A 20,676-nucleotide genomic window follows, 5' to 3' on the forward strand; every position below is an offset into this window, starting at 1 on the left:
CTGCCTTGTTCCCCTATACAGAGATAAGGATGTGGGAATAAATCCGTTCACCGACACCCTCACCACAGGGTCCGAATATAAAAGCTTTATCCACTTAATAATACCCGGTCCAATACCAAAACGTTCCATAGTCTCCCAGAGAAATACCCATTCAATCTAATCGAACGCCTTGGTGGCATCCAGTGATGCGATAATAGAGGTTTGTGGGTCCCCACGTTTTATCTGTAAGTGTGTAAATAACCATCATAAATTTATTGCCGCGGACTTACTGGGCATAAAGCCTGTCTGATCAGGGTGAATCAATTGGGTTATGACCCGATTAATCCTGGAGGCTAATATTTTTGCAAGGATTTTTACATCCGTAGTGAGGAGAGAAAGGGGTCTGTATGATTCAGTCCTGGTAAGATCTTTACCTGATTTAGGTAAGACAACTATCAGTGCCTCAAACATAGACTTTGGCACCATATTGTTTACATAAATTTGATTAAATAGTTGAGGTACAAATGTTTTGTTATGTTTTTTGTATAAATCCAGGGGGACCCCATTAAAGCCAGGGGCTTTACCATTTGGGAATGATTTTAGGGCCACCTCTACTTCCTCTAATGTCAATGTGGAGTCATGCCTCCGGGGAGAGTGTCGGGAGTGACACAGCAGACAGAAATTCACGCACCTCCTTTTGGGAATGGACCAACCTAGATTTATAAAGGTCATAGTAATATTTAACGAATTCCTCCACAATATCTGGGGTGCACACATATTCGAAGTTATTTGACCCAACTAATTTTATCACTCTGTTGGGTGACTTTTGTTCAGTTCGGGCCAAGTTAGCTAGCTAAGAACCGGGTCTATCACCAGATGCATATTGCAAGTGTGAATTAAAAAATAGCTTATATTGGGCCTTGTCCATCAAACAATCCTTCCACAATTTTTGAGCATCCCCCCATGCTTTTTTATTTAATTCTGAGCCGTCAGAAATATAGGCTAACTCCTAGGATTTACATGAAGCCTCCAAATCCATTTCAACTTTTTTATAGGAAAACTTCAAACCAGCAACTCTTCGAATAAGAGAGCCTCTGAGAAATGACTTAAAGGCATCCCATAAAACCGAAACAGATGCAGTACCACTGTTTAATTAAAAAAATTCTTTCCACTCCGCCTCCAGCTCTGCTCCAGTGCCCATACGTGACAGCCAAAACTGATTAAATTTCCAAAATTGTTGGCCCCTCTGACCCTCCAAGTCTAGACTAATTGTTATTGGGGAGTGGTCAGAAATCCCCCTGGTCATACAGTCAGGTCCATAAATATTGGGACATTGACAGAATTTTCATATTTTGGCCTCTATTCACCACCACAATGGTTTTGAAATGAAACAAACAAAATGTTCTTTAACTGCAGACTTTAAGATTTAATTTGAGGGTAATTACATCCAAATTGGGTGAACGGTGTAGGAATTACAACAGTTTCAATATGTGCCTCCCACTTTTTAAGGGGCCAAACGTAATGGGACTATCAACTCAAAAGCTATTTCATGGACAGGTGTGGGCTATTCCCTCGTTATTTCATTATCAATTAAGCAGGTGAAAGGTCTGGAGTTGATTCTAGGTGTGACATTTGCATTTGGAATCAGTTGCTGTCGACTGTCAATATGAGATCCAAAGAGCTGTCACTATTCGTGAAGCAAGCCATCATTAGGCTGAAAAATCAAAACAAACCATCAGAGAGATAGCAAAAACATTAGGTGTGGCGAAATCAACTGTTTGGAACATTCTTAAAAAGAAAGAATGCACCGGAGAGCTCAGCAACACCAAAAGACCCGGAAGACCACGGAAAACAACTGTGGTGGATGACAAAATAATTATTTCCCTGATGAAGAAAAACCCCTTCACAACAGTTGGCCAAATCAAGAACACTCTCCAGGAGGTAGATGTATATGTGTCACAGGCAACAATCAAGAGAATACTTCACAAGAGTGACTATAGAGGGTTCACCAACAAGATGCAAACCATTGGTGAGCCACAAAAACAGGAAGACCAGATTAGAGTTTGCCAAACAACATCTAAAAAAGCCATTACAGTTCTGGAACAACATCCTATGGACAGATGGGACAAAGATCAACTTGTACCAGAGTGATGGGAAGAGAAGAGAAGGAAAGGAACTGCTCATGATCCAAAACATACCACCTCATCAGTAAAGCATGGTGGTGGTAGTGTCATGGCGTGGGCATGTATGGCTGCCAATGGAACTGGTTCCCTTGTATTTATTGATGATGTGACTGCTGACAAAAGCAGCAGAATGAATTCTGAAGTGTTTCGGGGAATATTATATGCTCATATTCAGTCAAATGCTTCAGAACTCATTGGATGGCGCTTCACAGTGCAGATGGACAATGACCCGAAGCATACTGCAAAAGCATCCAAAGAGTTATTTAAGGCTAAAAAGTGGAATGTTATGCAACGGCCAAGTCAATCCCCTGACCTGAATCCGATTGAGCATGCATTTCACTTGATGAAGACAAAACTGAAGGGAAAATGCCCCAAGAACAACTGAAGACATTTGCAGTAGAGGCCTGGCAGAGCATCACCAGGGATGAAACCCAGCGTCTCGTGATGTCTATGCGATCCAGACTTCAGGCTGTAATTGCCTGTAAAGGATTTGCAACAAAGTATTAAAAAGTGAAAGTTAGATTTAGGATTGTTTAGTTTGTCCCATTACTTTTGGCCCCTTAAAAAGTGGTAGGCACATATAGAAACCATTGTAATTCCTACACCGTTCACCTGATTTGGATGTAATTACCCTCAAATAAAATCTGAAAGTCTGCAGTTAAATCACATCTTGTTTGTTTCATGTCAAAGCCATTGTGGCGGTGAATAGAGGCCAAAATATGAAAATTCTGTCAATGTCCCAATATTTATGGACCTGACTGTATATATTATATTGTGGATTCTAGGCAACAAATCTGGTGTAGCTAATGCCAGATCAATCCTGTAAAATGTTGAATGTGTGTATGAGAAGCAGGAATATTGTCTCACAGAGGGATACCTCATCCTCCAGGCATCAACTAGGCACATTCCTCCAACCATATTCGAGAAACCTGTTCCCCTCCCCTGTGTAGCTGGAGCAGACATTCTATGTTTATCTAACAGAGGGTCTAATATGTTATTAAATTCCTCCACGCATAGAGCAGGAGTTCCTGGGAATACAGCCAAGAATTCGGCGACCTTTTTGAGAACATCATGGGAGTACGGTGGTGGGATATATACCGCCAATAATAATAAGGATATAGAATTAATTTTACATTTTAAGAACACCTATCTACCCCATGCATCACACTGCACCTTTTCCAAAAGGAACTGGACAGATATCCGCACTAGAATAGACACACCTCGTGATGCAGAAGTATGTGAGGAGTGATATGTCCATCCTATCCATGGCTTCTTTAACGACAACAATTTCCCACCCGTCAAATGAGTCTCCATTAGACAAATTATATCTGAAGCGTATTTTTTTACCTGTCTAAACACCAGCGATCTCTTAACCTTATCGTTCAAGCCCATCGCGTTCCAAGTGAGAACATTAATATTGTGTGAAGCTGACATTCAGATAGTTACAAAATATTTAAACATCCATGAAACCATATGAAGAATAAGTATGTGGCACCACACAAAATAGAAAGAAACCACTACAATTGAAAAGAAAAAAAATAAAATAAACAAACTATCTCATACAACTAGCATGGGCCCATCCCCTATAACACCCCCACCCTGTATACCAACCCAACCTAAGCATACCTTGTACCTGAACACCCCTATCCCACACTACAAAACAAAACTAAGCAATACAGAGTATATTACCTTGCTTATCAAACAATAGATGGAGCAAAAAATATAATGACTAAAGAACAAAACACATAAAAGCCTCCGAACACGGAGTTTTCCCCCGGGAATATTAACACGTCTTAAAGAAAATATAATATATATCATCCGACGTCTAGCCAGCAGAAAACAAAAGAAGGAAAACACATATCAATTTACCCATATGGGACAGAATAGTACAAACAGAAACATATTACCTAAATGTGGATGCCAGCACTGCATACCCACCAGCGCCCATTGCAACTTGTTCCACCCGCAATGCCCAAGCAACCCCCCTGCTGCCTATGACAGTGCTTTAAAACAATTTCAATTGGGGTTGTCTAAGGGATGTGCAGACAGACATCCTACATACCCCATGCAAATGCCTTAGCTCTCATCTGTATATCCATTATTGTGCCCTCCTTCCCATCTATATATACATTTTTTGCTTCCTCATCTTTGTATCCATTTTTGAATGCGCAATCGCATCTTTAGATCCATTCATGTGCCCCCACCCCATCTGTGTATGCATTATTGTGTAATACCCAGCAGCCCTGGGCTTAAGCTCTGCCTCAACAATTAAGCCCCAACCCAGCACTGCCGCGATTAATCCCCGCCTACCAGTGACATCTGCCATTAATCACCGTGAGGGCTGGGGGAAGCAGACTGCACAGGGGGGGGGTGGATTCACGGGTGTTAAAGGTGGCGTGGCCTTGCAGCAGGCGAAGATGCTCAGGTTCCCAGCGTCCTGGGGAGAAGGTCGGCCATCTTGCGCTGCAGCCACGGGACAGGAGGACGGAGGTCCCGTGGTACCGTGGCATTCAAGGGGGAGGGTGCATGGCAGATGCCATGAGTCACAAGTTATATTTACAAGGGGAATGTCCCTATAAGACAATAAGGGGCCCCCTGCAAGAAGCCCCTAGGCAATAAGGGGCCTTAGACAGAGAAGCCCCTTGGTACAGACAAGAGAGGAAGTTGCCCCACCCACAGAGCTGCAGGTAAAGGGCAGTCCCACTGATAGTGAACCCCCTATAAGAAGAGACTTGGGGAGTGCTGCAGAGGTAGCAGCTGGAGCCAGAGTGCCTGTGGAGTGAAAAAGTCACTGCAGGGGATCTGAGGGGGAAGTGATGCCTGGTGCCACAGTGGAAAATGAGAGATCTCCTGTGAAGAGACAGCCCATGTGTTGAAACAAGGGTGAGTGTCTGTGATGTGTAATGCAGGATCACTGGTTGATAGCCACTGGAGAAGTGCCCCATAGTGAGGGAGGGGTCAGTGCAAGAAGGCAGTGTGGCTAGAGGGGTGTCTTATGGAAGAATCCTGTGTAACCATGTGCTGAAGTAGAGAAGCCCAGCAGTGAAAGGGTTAATGTTCTGCATTAAGTTGTCAGCATGTCAGATGAAGGGTCCCTGAATAGTGGGATGTGTATGTACTAGAGGCAGAGCCCCGAGATATACAGGATGTCAGTATGCCTAAAGAAGGTGTACGCGGGGTGATGGAAGTAGAGAGGGTCCCTATTTAATGGGGATGTGCCGCACGTTAGGAGACTCCCATGAGAATTGAGACAAGTGCAAAGAACTTTGAATCTGGAGTCCCCTGTATGCTGTGTGAAGTATTTGTTGGACTGACTTGCAGTAGAAATATTGAGCACAGCAACAACGGGTATGTGCTACCATTTCATTGCTGTGTCCACAAGTGCAAACCTGATTGGGACTTCAGCCTATTTATATTCACTAATCTATTGCACCTATGCCGACTATAGAGTGTCTGTGAGTTCCCTCAGCCTGGCTGCAGAGCTGCAGAGTCAGGTTGTTCCTGTTCACTGAACTCCCACACGGCTTCCTGGATGCATCCAGCAGCTCCCATGTTGCCAACATTCACCATACGGCTTCCTAGCCGCTCCAAGTAACCTCCGTGCTACCACCAAACGGCTTCCTAGCCATATCCATCGGCACCATTGCCGCACCATCTGCATAATTGCCGCACCATCGGCATGTCTGCCGCACCATCGGCGCCATTGCTGCACCATCGGCACAGCTGTCACACCATCGGCTCCCAAGCTATTGCCCAAAAAACCAAACTGTAACTGTATAATCATCAACTGAGTCAGTCCTAACTGTACATTCTTTACCTGTTGAATTCCCCTGTATCTCCATGTGACCCGCTACTACCTCGAGCATAAGTCCAGGCAGCCGCCTAAGTACTGGTGAACGTATCCTAGTTCTAAGGGAACAACGGGCGTTTGTTATTGGCAGAAGATCTCGCTAGCTGGGTTCTTGTGGTGTCACATGGGGTAGGCATCGGAATTCGTAACAGATGGTCTGGCGCCCAACATTTCTTTATTGCACAGCACCTGTTTTCCATATGTGTTACCTCCATCAGGTACTTTGTGCTAAGCACCCGTGTATTCGGGGGCACTGCTGGTCATGGATGCCATACCCAAGCCATAGCTGGAATAGAGGAGATTCACCGAGAAGGGGTGAGAGACAGTACATTCAGGTACTCAGAGTAAGTGTACCACAGTACCAGTAGGGTTTTACACCCCATCTCTCACCTGTATATCCATTATTGTCATCCCACCCCTTCTGCATATCCATTATTGTGACATCCCTCCCTCATCTGTATATCTTTTATTGTACCCTCCCAGTCTGTATATTTTGTGTTGTGCTACCTCCACTCCAGTGGTTAAATTACCTGGCTTCTCATTAATGGTCTGAAATTCCCCTCTGTCTCGGGAGCTTTGCAATAATGGATATACAGATGTGATGGTGCATACAATAATGGCTATACAGATGAGGGATAGAGGAGTATAACATTGAATATGCAGATGGGCAGGAGGGCACAATAATGGCTATACAGATGAGGGATGGGGGTGTATAACAATGAATACGCAGATGGGGTGGGGGCACAATAATGGCTACACAGATGAGGGATGTGGGAGTACAACAATGAATACGCAGATGGGGTGGGGGCACAATGATGGCTATACAGATGAGGGATAGAGGAGTATAACAATGAATATGCAGATGGGGTGGGGGCACAATGATGGCTATACAGATGAGGTATGGGGGAGTACAACAATGAATACACAGATGGGTTGGGGGCACAATAATGGCTATACAGAAGAGAGATGGGGAGTATAACAATGAATACAGAGATGGGGTGGGGGCACAATAATGGCTATACAGATGAGAGATAGGGTAGTATAACAATGAATACATAGATGGGGTGGGGGCACAATAATGGCTATACAGGTAAGGTATGGGGGAGTATAACTATGAATACAGACATGGGGTGGGGGCACAATAATGGCTATACAGGTAAGGTATGGGGGAGTATAACTATGAATACAGACATGGGGTGGGGGCACAATAATGGCTATACAGATGAGAGATGGGGAGTATAACAATGAATACACAAATGGGGTGGGGGCACAATAATGGCTATACAGATGAGGGATGGGGGAGTACAACAATGAATACACAGATGGGGTGGGGGCACAATAATGGCTACACAGATGAGAGATGGGGAGTATAACAATGAATACAGAGATGGGGTGGGGGCACAATAATGTCTATACAGATGAGGGATAGAGGAGTATAACAATGAATACACAGATGGGGTGGGGGCACAATAATGGCTATACAGATGAGCGATAGAAGAGTATAACAATGAATACACAGATGGGGTACAATAATGGATACACAGATGTGGCAAAGTGTACAGTAATGGCTATACAGATAAGGGAGCATAAACATTGATATACAGATGGGCAGGAGGGCACAAACATTGATATACAGAAGGCATAAGGGCACAATAATGGATATACAGGTGGGCAGGAGGGCAGAATAATGGCTATACAGATGAGGGAGCACAAACATTGATATACAGATGAGCAGGACGGCACAATAATGGCTATACAGATGGGCAGGAGGGCACAATAATGGCTACACAGATGGGCAGAAGGGCACAATAATGGCTATACAGATGAGAGATGGGGAGTATAACAATGAATGCACAGATGGGGTGGGGGCACAATAATGGCTATACAGATGAGAGATGGGGAGTATAACAATGAATACACAGATGGGGTGGGGGCACAATAATGGCTACACAGATGAGGGATAGAGGAGTATAACAATTAGGGATGATCGGGTTCGGATTTCTGAAATCCGAACCCCCCCGAGTCCCCCCGATCCGAGTCGTATCCGAGTAAGGCTCGAGTTTTCCCGCCTGACTCGGAACTGAAATCGAGACAAAACGTCATCATCCCGCCTTCCGGATCTCGCGGGTTTTGGATTCTATAAAAGGTCCCCGCGTCGGCGCCATTTCTCACTCCAGCTGTGGACAGTGAAGAGGGAGGGTGGGAGCTAGGGCTGGCTGGGCTGTGTTGTGCTGCTGTTGTCTATAGGGGCAGTGACCACTCAGTCCATAGGGGCTGACTGGGCTGTGTTGTGCTGCTGTTGTCCATAGGGGCTGGCTGGGCTGTGTTGTGCTGCTGTCATAGGGGCTGCCTGGGCTGTGTTGTGCAGTCAGTTGTCCATAGGGGCTGTGTCCACTCCAAAGTCTATAGGGGCTGGCAGGATCGTGTTGTGCAGTGTCCCATAAAGGCTGTAGTCCTAGAGGGGTGCTGTAGTGTTGTCCAGGGGGTGATCTGTGCTTCAGGGGTGCTCCTCCAAAGTGCACTCCAAAAATTTTTTTTAAATTTTTCTGTGTTTGTGAATTGTGTGCGCAGTAGCCGCAAGTGCATCAACAAAGTAACACCAAGCGTGCGCCTGTGTCATAAGTAAAAGGCCGGCTGCCTTGACCATGCACCTGTCTCCCATTAGTAAAGGGCCGGCTGACTCACCTCTTAAAGGGTGGTGTAAGCCCCCAAAGTGCACTCCCAAAAATTTTTTTTGTGTGTTTGTGAATTGTGTGCGCAGTAGCCGCACGTGCATCAACAAAGTAACGCCAAGCGTGCGCCTGTGTCATAAGTAAAGGGCCAGCTGGCTCATCTGTTAAAGGGTGCTGTAACCCCCAAAGTGCACTCCAAACAAAATAAAAAATAATTTTCTGTGTTTGTGAATTGTGTGCACTGTGGCTGCACGTGCATCAACAAAGGAGCAGCGCCAAGCGTGCCCCTGTGTCCCATAAGTAAAGGGCCGGCTGGCTTGTCCGTTAAAGGGTGCTGTAACCCCCAAAGGTCACTCCAAACAAAATAAAAAAATATTTTCTGTGTTTGTGAATTGTGTGCACTGTGGCAGCACGTGCATCAACAAAGTAGTGCCAAGCGTGCGCCTGTGTCATAAGTAAAGGGCCGGCTGGCTCGTTTGTTAAAGGGTGGTGTAACCCCCAAAGTGTACTCCACAAAAAATAAACAAAATAAAAAATTATTTTCTGTGTTTGTGAATTGTGTGCACTGTGGCTGCATGTGCATCAACAAAGGAGCAGCGCCAAGCGTGCCCCTGTGTCCCATAAGTAAAGGGCCGGCTGGCTTGTCCGTTAAAGGGTGCTGTAACCCCCAAAGGTCACTCCAAACAAAATAAAAATAAAAATTCTGTGTTTGTGAATTGTGTGCACTGTGGCTGCACGTACATCAACAAAGGAGTAGCAGAAAGCGTGCGCCTGTGTCCCATAAGTCTGTTAAAGGGTGGTGTAACCCCCAAAGTGCACTCCACAAAAAATAAACAATTCTTTTTTTTCTGTGTTTGTGTGCGAAATGTATGCGCAGTAGCTGCACGTGCATCAACACAGCAGCAGCGCCAAGCATGCACCTGTGTCAAAAGTCAAGGGTTTGGACATCTGGTCCGGACAGAAGGACATGCCAACAATGTCAATTTCTGACATGTCTGCTGTCACTGCATATGATACTGTCACCACTGACAGAATGGTGGAGGAATTATTTTCTGTGTTAGTGAATTGTGTGCACTGTGGCTGCACATGCATCAACAAAGGAGCAGCACCAAGCGTGCACCTGTGTCATAAGTAAAGGGCCGGATGGCTTGTCCGTTAAAGGGTGCTGTAACCCCCAAAGTGCACTCCAAAAAAAATAAAAAAATCTTTTTTTCTGTTTCTTTGTGATGCACCTGCATCCTCAAAGCAGCAGCGACAAGCATGCATCTGTCTGTTAAAGGGTGGTGTAACCCCCAAAGTGCGCTCCAACCAAAATAAAATAATCTTCTTTTTTTCTGTGTTTGTGTGTGAAATGTATGCGCAGTAGCCACACCTGCATCCTCAAAGCAGCAGCGACAAGCGTGCATCTGTCTGTTAAAGGGTGGTGTAACCCTCAAAGTGCGCTCCACAAAAAATAAAAACTTCTTCTTTTTTTTCTGTCTTTGTAAATTGTGTGGGCTGTAGCCGCACCTGCATCCTCAAAGCAGCAGCAACAAGCGTGCGGCTGTCTGTTAAAGGGTGGTGTAACAATTCATTTGTTTGTGAATTGTGTGCTCTGTACGTGCATCAACAAAGGAGCAGCGCCAAGCGTGCACCTGTGTCCCATAAGTCTGTTAAAGGGTGGCGTTACCCCCAAAGTGCACTCCACAAAAAATAGACAATTCTTTTTTTTCTGTGTGTGCGAAATGTATGCGCAGTAGCCGCACGTGCATCAACACAGCAGCAGTGCCAAGCGTGCGCCTGTGTCAAAAGTTAAGGACCGGTTTGGACATCTGGTCCGGACTGAAGGATGTGCCAACAATTTCTGACATGTCTACTATCACTGCATATGATAGTGTCACCATTGACAGAATGGTGGAGGATTACATCGGTGACAGCATCCAAGTAGGCATGTCAGACAGTCCGTACCTATACTGGCAGGAAAAAGAGGCAATTTGGAGGCCCCTGTACAAACTGGCTCTATTTTACCTGAGTGGGGACGAATTAATACTCTGTGAGGATGAGGATGTACACAACACTGAAGAGGGTGAGGAATCAGTGGATGAGGAGGATAAGGACGACATCTTGCCTCCGTAGAGCCACTTTGTGCAGGGACAGATTAATTGCCAGCTTGTTTTGTGGGGGTCCAAACGAACCAATCATTTCAGCCGCAGTCGTGTGGCAGACCCTGGCATTGAAATGATTGGTTTGTTAAAGTGTGCATGTCCTGTTTATACAACATAAGGGTGGGAAGGCCCAAGGACAATTCCATCTTGCACCTCTTTTTTTTCTTTGCATTATGTACTGTTTGGGGCCTAGTTTTTCAAACTGCCATCCTGTCTGCCACTGCAGTGTCACTCCTAGATGGGCCATGTGTTTGTGCCGCCCACTCGTGTCGCTTAGCATAGTCATCCAGCTACCTCAGTGCAACCTTTTGGACATAAAAACACTATTGTGAGGTGTTCAGAATAGACTGAAAATGAGTGGAAATTAAGGTTATTGAGGTTAATAATAGCATAGGAGCAGAAAAAAACAGAAATTCTGTGATTTTAGCTGTTATTATGCTTTTTTTAAAAAAAATACAGATCCAAAACACAAAACCCAGAACCCAAAACACGGAAGGGTGGTTTTGGCAAAACCAATCCAGATCCTAAACACGATGAAAGATCCAGATCCAAAACCAAAACACGAAAAGTAGCAGGTGCACACCCCTAATAACAATGAATACGCAAATGGGGTGCAATAATGGATACACAGATGTGGCGAAGTGTACAATAATGGCTATACAGATGAGCAGGAGGGCACAATAATGGCTATACAGTTGGGCAGGAGGGCACAATAATGGCTACACAGATGGGCAGAAGGGCACAATAATGGCTATACAGATGAGAGATGGGGAGTATAACAAGGAATACACAGATGGGGTGGGGGCACAATAATGGCTATACAGATGAGGGATAGAGGAGTATAACAATGAATACGCTAATGGGGTACAATAATGGATACACAGATATTTGCGAAGCGTACAATAATGGCTATAGAGATGAGCAGGAGGGCACAATAATGGCTATACAGATGGACAAAAGGGCACAATAATGGCTATACAGATGAGGGATAGAGGAGTATAACAATGAATACGCTAATGGGGTACAATAATGGATACACAGATGTTTGCGAAGCGTACAATAATGGCTATAGAGATGAGCAGGAGGGCACAATAATGGCTATACAGATGGGCAAAAGGGCACAATAATGGCTATACAGATGAGCAGGAGGGCACAATAATGGCTATACAGATGAGCAGGAGGGCACAATAATGGCTATACAGATGAAGGAGCACAAACATTGATATACAGATGCGGAGGAGGGTACAATAATGGCTATACAGATGAGGGAGCACAAACATTGATATACAGATGGGCAGGAGGACACAATAATGGCTATACAGATGGGCAGGAGGGCACAATAATGGCTATACAGATGAGGGAGCACAAACATTGATATACAGATGGGCAGGAGGGCACAATAATGGCTATACAGATGAGGGAGCACAAACATTAATATACAGATGGGCAGGAGGGCACAATAATTGCTATACAGATGAGGGAGCACAAACATTGATATACAGATGGGCAGGAGGGCACAATAATTGCTGTACAGATGAGGGATCACAAACATTGATATACAGATGGGCAGGAGGGCATAATAATGGCTATACAGATGAGGGAGCACAAACATTGATATACAGATGGGCACAATAGTGGCTATAAAGATGAGGGATGGGGGAGTACAGAAAATGGTATTATTTTATTCATGACAATTATATATGTATTGCACACACAGTACACAGCACTTTTACAGAGAATATTTCAGTCATTCACATAGGTCCCTGCCCTTGTGGAACTAACAATCTCTATTCCCTACCACATGCACACACTAGGGTTTGCGGCATCTTTATCAAGGCTAATAAGTGAATTTCTGAACAGAAATTTTACATTTTAAATCTACAGTGGATTCAAATTGCAGATATCGCACAACTTTATCTGTAGTCATAATCTGCATAATTAATAGTTTTCATATTTGCGGTACATGCACAAACTGTTCTGTTCAGATGGATTAATGAAAGAAGATTAATTCCACTGTGACTGCACAGAGAGATGTGTGACACCCGCCTCCAGATTTTCTTTCTGTAACTACCTAATTTATAAATATTGTCCATAATGTAAAATTTAATTATTACTCTGATAATAGAAGCACTTACAGAAAATAAATAGGCAATGTTGCAAAATCATATTAGCTTGCTCTACAGTTTGTTAATCCTCTATTGTTACTAATTCAAAACAACTTTTTAAAAGGACACTTACAGTAATATGTGGAACTTTACTTGTTGTGCACACATGTACATAGCCATGTGCATCCATCTCAACTGACTTCAAAACAGAAAAGAACACATACTGTCCACTGTACGAAAGTGTCATAACACACTCATACTGACATAACTACTACGCAATTTACCAATATGGACTTCTATTAAAATTCCCTTGGGAAAACCATGTGCTTTTGTTCTAATTAAGGGTCTATTGGGGCCAAGCAGACACTTTTGGGAGTACAGTAACACGTTTTACGTGATAAATACAAATGAAGGGTAATATGATGGACAAAGGATTTTGCACTGAAGATGTCTGACATCATATTAACAATTGCTGCAGCACCCAAGGTCTGTGCTCTGTTTTGTATCTGCTGCATTTAGGTATTCTGCTGAATCTAGATTAGGATTCTTTCATCATCTAAGCAGCTCTGTGAAAGACCAAGAGAATACAGAACAGAAGGTCTTGTACAAAACAAAGGCAAGAGATTCATATTTCCACATATTTTGTAATTCTGAAATGCAGGCTCCATGACTAACCACCAGAACACAGCAGATATAGGCATACTGTAGGTGCAGGCAACTCATTGGCCAATGCACTGTTTGTTTACTTACCCTGTGTATTTCTGAAATCACCCTTTTAAGTGAAGAACGTCCTTTGAATAATATATATATATATATATATATATATATATATATATGTGTGTTAAAGCAAGGAGCCAGCACATCCACCATTAAATGCAAAATAAAAACTTTATAGAAAAATCAGAAGCATACTTAAAGTGCATACATAGAATGTGTTAACCACAAATCATCTGGAGCCATGACGGAATAATGAGGTACAGTACAAGCCGGGGTGGTTAAAAAAACTGCCAGTCCATCATCCTCAGTGGGAACACACAGCCTACAGCCCTGTACCTCATTATCCCGTCATGCCTACAGATGATTTCTGGTTAACACATTCTATGTATGCACTTTAAGTATGCTGCTGATTTTTCTATAAAGTCTTTTCTTGCATTTAATAGTGGATGTGCTGGGTCCTTGCTTGAACCTCTAGAATACATCTATGTGCCAGGCACTCCAACAATTTCACTAGTTTTCATTGTGTGCAGTGGGACCTGTATTTTATTTATATATATATATATATATATATATATATACATATATATATATACACATATACACACATTTGCAACATACATAAATGTACACATGCATGTATATACAAATGCACTAACGAAACACACCACTAAGTATTTGCAATTATACAAAACTCAGTATATAATATATATCAGTGAAAAGCAATTGCTGTATACTGTTGAAATTATCTTTTACATTCATATGAATGTAATAGGTAGAATGTACAGTACTGTACAGTAGATCTAACATATACACACAATCACTTTTAAAACACTTACCTGTACAGTATCCGTGCATAGCAAATTCTTTGGTCAGCACACAGCAGCAGGGACTCCTAAAGCTGGCAGCTAAGCTCACCAATACTATTATTCCTCATGTTTGCCAGCTGCTACCAGGCAGGTATCTTTTCACACTATCAGCAGCAAACATGTGGAGCTTTGTGACTACAGCAGCCAATTACAAATTAGTGGGAGGAACTTGTCTAACAAAACACATCCCAGAACTTTCATTCATAAGAGTGTGGTGTTATGTAGCCATGCTGTATTGACTATCAAAGCAGTATTTTACAAGTCATTGAATTATTAAGCTGTGTTGTAACATACCATATAATATTGTTAGGATATGATGATAACAGGTCAAATGAGCAGTATTAGTCCTGAATAAAAAAGGTCAAATAACATGCATATCCTGGGGCAAACACATGATTTCTAGAGGGGGGGGGGGGGTCCACATGCTTGATTTTAGAGCATGTGTGGCCAGCCCATGAAGAGGGCATAATTAGCACTTCAATTTGTTTATTAGAGTTACCCAGCTCTATATATCTGCAATGGTTTGGGTATGGGAGACCGGCAGTTGGGACGCCGTAGCTGGAATATCGACCGCCGGTATCCCGTTCAGAGGTAAATTCACTACATCCCATCTAGAATATATTTGTGATCCTGAGTAGACCGTGAACCTCCCTGGGGTGTGACTAATGTTAATATGTGTCTCACACTCTTGGTAGCTTGTGAGGTGTGTGTAGACAATAGCAACAAACATATTCATAAATGACATGCATACACAAGGGTATTATCAGTGGCGTAAGTTCATCCCAGATGCCCGAAGGCAAGTTATAATTTGCTGCCCCCCACCCTGTCACAGGAGCTTCCACTAGTGTATGGTGGCTTCTCAGGTGCCGGGAAGGAGTGCCATGTATTGGGCGGCCATGACGGTACACTCCAGGTACATCGTTACAGCCCTAAATAGGGTGAATAAGTTGTGGACAATGGAGGAGGTGCCCCTTCAGTGGCAGGCGCCTCCATTGTCTCCCATAGTTCTGCCCCTGGGTATTATGCTTTATGCTGTATGAGAATGTTATAGTCAAGGTGTATAGGCGAAGGGGAATAGGAACTTGAATACCAGCATAGACTTGTGTGACCACGTAAGGAGGCTGTCATTAAAGGTGTGGGATGCTGCCCTCTAAGGATATTTGCCCCTTTGCCTAGACACCTTGACTATAACATTCTCATGCTCTAGAGGGAGGGTCAGGGACAGGGTAGATACTCACCAGAATGGCCAGACCTAGAAGACACTGCTGCAGCCATCAGGAGCATGTGAGTCACTGCTGAGCCACCAGTTATGATATGTTGACATGGTCAATGTCGACATTATGACCATGTATACATATCATACCATACCCAATATAACCAGTAAGAAACAAAACTGAGCCTTCTAAGCATACATTTTACTGTCTTATGTTAATATATCTTCTTACTGGCAGATATCTCTCTGGTCTGCTGTGCTGATCAAGCTATCATATGCACAGACAGCACACTTGGTAAGAGAAGTCGCTGCCGCGGGGCACGCTCAGCAGCTTTGTTCCATTCCTTACTCTACATGTTGTAGCAAAATTGTACTATATATACTACTACTATTCTGGTCAGGGGTGTAGCTAGGGTGGAGTCAGTGGAACTCTTACTACAGGCCACTACTACAGCCAGGTGCGCCATCTGGGTTGCACTATATATATATATATATATATATATTAGGGGTGTGCACCGGCCACTTTTCGTGTTTTGTGTTTTGGTTTTGGATCTGGATCTTTCTTCGTGTTTTTGATCTGGATTGGTTTTGCCAAAACCACCCTTTGGTGTTTTGGGTTCTGGGTTTTGTGTTTTGGATCTGTATTTTTTTTTTAAAAAAGCATAAAAACAGCTAAAATCACAGAATGTGTGGGTTTTTCTGCTCCTATGCTATTATTAACCTCAATAACCTTAATTTCCACTCATTTCCAGTCTATTCTGAACACCTCACACCTCACAATAGTGTTTTTATGTCCAAAAGGTTGCACTGAGGTAGCTGGATGACTATGCTAAGTGACACGAGTGGCCGGCACAAACACATGGCCCATCTAGGAGTGACACTGCAGTGGCAGACAGGATGGCAGTTTGAAAAACTAGGCCCCAAACAGTACATAATGCAAATAAATAAAAGAGGTGCAAGATGGAATTGTCCTTGGGCCCTCCTACCCACCCTTATGTTATATAAACAGGACACGCACACTTCAACAAACCAATCATTTCAGCGCCAGGGTCTGCCACACGACTGTGGCTGAAATGATTGGTTCGTTTGGGCCCACACAAAACAAACTGGCAATTAATCTGTCCCTGCACAAACTGGCTCTATGGAGGCAAGATGTCGTCCTCATCCTCCTCATCCACCGATTCCTCACCCTCTTCAGTGTTGTGTACATCCTCATCCTCACAGAGTATTAATTCGTCCCCACTGGAATCCACCACCACAGGTCCCTCTGTACGTTCTGGAGTCTGGTCTCCCTGGAAGAGTTGATAATTCATTTTGATGAACATCATCTTCTCCACATTTTGTGGAAGCAACCTCCTACGCCTTTCGCTGACAAGGTTCCCGGCTGCACTAAACACTCTGTCGGAGTACACACTGGAGAGGGGCAACTCAGGTAAAATAGAGCCAGTTTGTACAGGGGCCTCCAAATTGCCTCTTTTTCCTGCCAGTACAGGTATGGACTGTCTGACATGCCTACTTGGATGCTGTCACCGATGTAATCCTTTAACAGACAGACGCATGCTTGTCGCTGCTGCTTTGAGGGTGCAGGTGCGGCTACAGCCCACACAATTCACAAAGACAGAAAAAAAAGAAGAATTTTTTTATTGTTTGTGGAGCGCACTTTGAGGGTTACACCACCCTTTAACAGACAGACGCACGCTTGTCGCTGCTGCTTTGAGGATACAGGTGCGGCTACTGCGCATACATTTCACAAAGACAGGAAAAAAAAGATTTTTTTTATTGTTTGTGGAGTGCACTTTGGGGGTTACAGCACCCCTTAACGGACATTTTACTTATGACACAGGCGCACGCAGTCGCTGAATGACAAAAGTGGCCAGAAATTTTTCGGGCCACCTAAAGCGTCTCCTGCACGCCCCTGTTGCTTTACAGAAAATTCTGTACCACCAAGTTTATTGTGTGAACAAAACATGGGACGTGCTGGAATTTGCCCAGATGTAATGCCCGCACAATATTGGTGGCGATGATTTCCCTCAGTTTCTTTAAGAGGTTGTCGGTGGTGTGCCTCTTACTGAAACCAGTGATACACAGCGTAGCCTGCCTTGGAACGAGCTGGCGTTTCTGAGATGCTGCTACTGGTGACGCTGCTATTGTTGCTGCGTAAGGTGATACATTTACCCAGTGGGCTGTCACAGTCATATAGTCCTTAGTCTGCCCTGTTCCACTTGTCCACATGTTCGTGGTTAAGTGGACATTGGGTACAACCGCATTTTTCAGGACACTGAGGACACTTTTTCTGACATTTCTGTACAGTCTCGGTATCGCCTGCCTAGTGAAGTGGAATCTAGACGGGATTTGGAACCAGGGACACACTACCTCCATCAATTGTCTAAATCCCACTGCACTAATGGCGGATACCGGACGGACGTCTAACATAAACATAGCAGTCAATGCCTCAGTTATACGTTTTGCTTCAGGATGACTGCTGTCGTACTTCATCCTTTTCGCTAAGGACTGTTGGAGGGTCAATTGTTTAGTAAAAGTAGTGGTGTTCCTACTTCCTCTCTGGGATGATGAACAACTCCCAGCACCAGCAACAGCACTAGGAGGGAGGAAGTGGTTCTTGATCTTTCCCTATTTTATTTTTATCGGAGAAAGTTTGGTCCTCCATTTATGTTATATTGATATATACAGTCAGGTGCATAAATATTGGGACATTGACAGAATTTTCATATTTTGGCCTCTCTTCACCACCACAATGGCTTTGAAATGAAACAAACAAGATGTGCTTTAACTGCAGACTTTCAGATTTAATTTGAGGGTAATTACATCCAAATCGGGTGAACGGTGTAGGAAATACAATGGTTTCTATATGTGCCTCCCACTTTTTAAGGGGCCAAAAGTAATGGGACTATCAACTCAAAAGCTATTTCATGGACAGGTGTGGGCTATTCCCTCATTATTTCATTATCAATTAAGCAGGTAAGTGTGTGGAGTTGATTCTAGGTGTGTCATTTGCATTTGGAATCAGTTGCTGTCGACTCTCAATATGAGATCCAAAGAGCTGTCACTATCAGTGAAACAAGCCATCATTAGGCTGAAAAATCAAAACAAACCCATCAGAGAGATAGCAAAAACATTAGGTATGGCCAAATCAAATGTTTGGAACATTCTTAAAAAGAAAGAATGCACCGGAGAGCTCAACAACACCAAAAGACCCGGAAGACCACGGAAAACAACTGTGGTGGATGACAGAATAATTATTTCCCTGGTGAAGAAAAACCCCTTCACAACAGTTGGCCAAATCAAGAACACTGTCCAGGAGGTAGGTGTATATGTGTCAAAGTCAACAATCAAGAGAAGACTTCACAAGAGTTAATATAGAGTGTTCACCACAAAATGTAAACCATTGGTGAGCCACAAAAACAGGAAGACCAGATTAGAGTTTACCAAATCACATCTAAAAAAGCCATTACAGTTCTGGAACAACATCCTATGGACAGATGAGACAAAGATCAACTTGTACCAGAGTGATGGGAAGAGAAGAGTATGGAGAAGGAAAGAAACTGCCCATGATTCAAAACATACCACCTCATCAGTGTCATGGCGTGGGCATTGATGGCTGCCAATGGAACTGGTTCCCTTGTATTTATTGATGATGTGACTGCTGACAAAAGCAGCAGAATGAATTCTGAAGTGTTTCGGGCAATATTATATGCTCATATTCAGTCAAATGCTTCAGAACTCATTGGACGGCGCTTCACAGTGCAGATGGACAATGACCCGAAGCATACTGCAAAGCAACCAAAGAGTTTTTTAAGGCTAAAAAGTGGAATGTTATGCAATGGCCAAGTCAATCCCTTGACCTGAATCCGATTGAGCATGCATTTCACTCGATGAAGACAAAACTTAAGGGAAAATGCCCCAAGAACAAGCAGGAACTGAAGACATTTGCAGTAGAGGCCTGGCAGAGCATCACCAGGGATGAAACCCAGCGTCTCGTGATGTCTATGCATTCCAGACTTCAGGCTGTAATTGCCTGCAAAGGATTTGCAACAAAGTATTAAAAAGTGAAAGTTAGATTTAGGATTGTTTAGTTTGTCCCATTACTTTTGGCCCCTTAAAAAGTGGGAGGCACATATAGAAACTGTTGTAATTCCTACACCGTTCACCTGATTTGGATGTAATTACCCTCTAATTAAATCTGAAAGTCTGCAGTTAAAGCACATCTTGTTTGTTTCATTTCAAAGCCATTGTGGTGGTGAATAGAGGCCAAAATATGAAAATTCTGTCAATGTCCCAATATTTATGCACCTGACTGTACGTGCGGCTAAGGCGCACACAAACACAGAACATAATTTTTTAATTTTGTTGGAGACTAGTGCACTTTGTGTGTTACACCACCCTTTAAGAAATGAGCCAGCCGGCCCTTTACTTATGGGACACAGGCGCACGCATGGCGCTGCTCCTTTGTTGATGCACGTGCAGCCACAGTGCACACAATTCACAAACACAGAAAATATTTTTTTATTTCGTTTGGGGTGCCCTTGGGGGTTACTGCACCTTTTAACGGACAAGCCAGCCGGCCCTTTACTTATGACACAGGCGCACGCTTGGCACTACTTTGTTGATGCACGTGCGGCTACTGCGCACACAATTCACAAACACAGAAAATATTTTTTTATTTTGTTTGGAGTGTACTTTGGGGGTTACAGCACCCTTTAACAGACAAGCCAGCCAACTCTTTACTTATGACACAGGCGCACGCTTGGCACTACTTTGTTGATGCACGTGCGGCTACTGCACACACAATTCACAAACACAGAAAATATTTTTTTATTTTGTTTGGAGTGTACTTTGGGGGTTACAGCACACTTTAACGGACAAGCCAGCCGGCCCTTTACGTATGGGACACAGGCGCACGCTTGGTGCTGCTCATTTGTTGATGCA

Source organism: Taudactylus pleione, unplaced genomic scaffold, assembly GCF_031769625.1.
Source record: "Taudactylus pleione unplaced genomic scaffold, aTauple2 ptg000352l, whole genome shotgun sequence".
In the NCBI taxonomy this organism is placed as follows: Eukaryota; Metazoa; Chordata; class Amphibia; order Anura; family Myobatrachidae; genus Taudactylus; species Taudactylus pleione.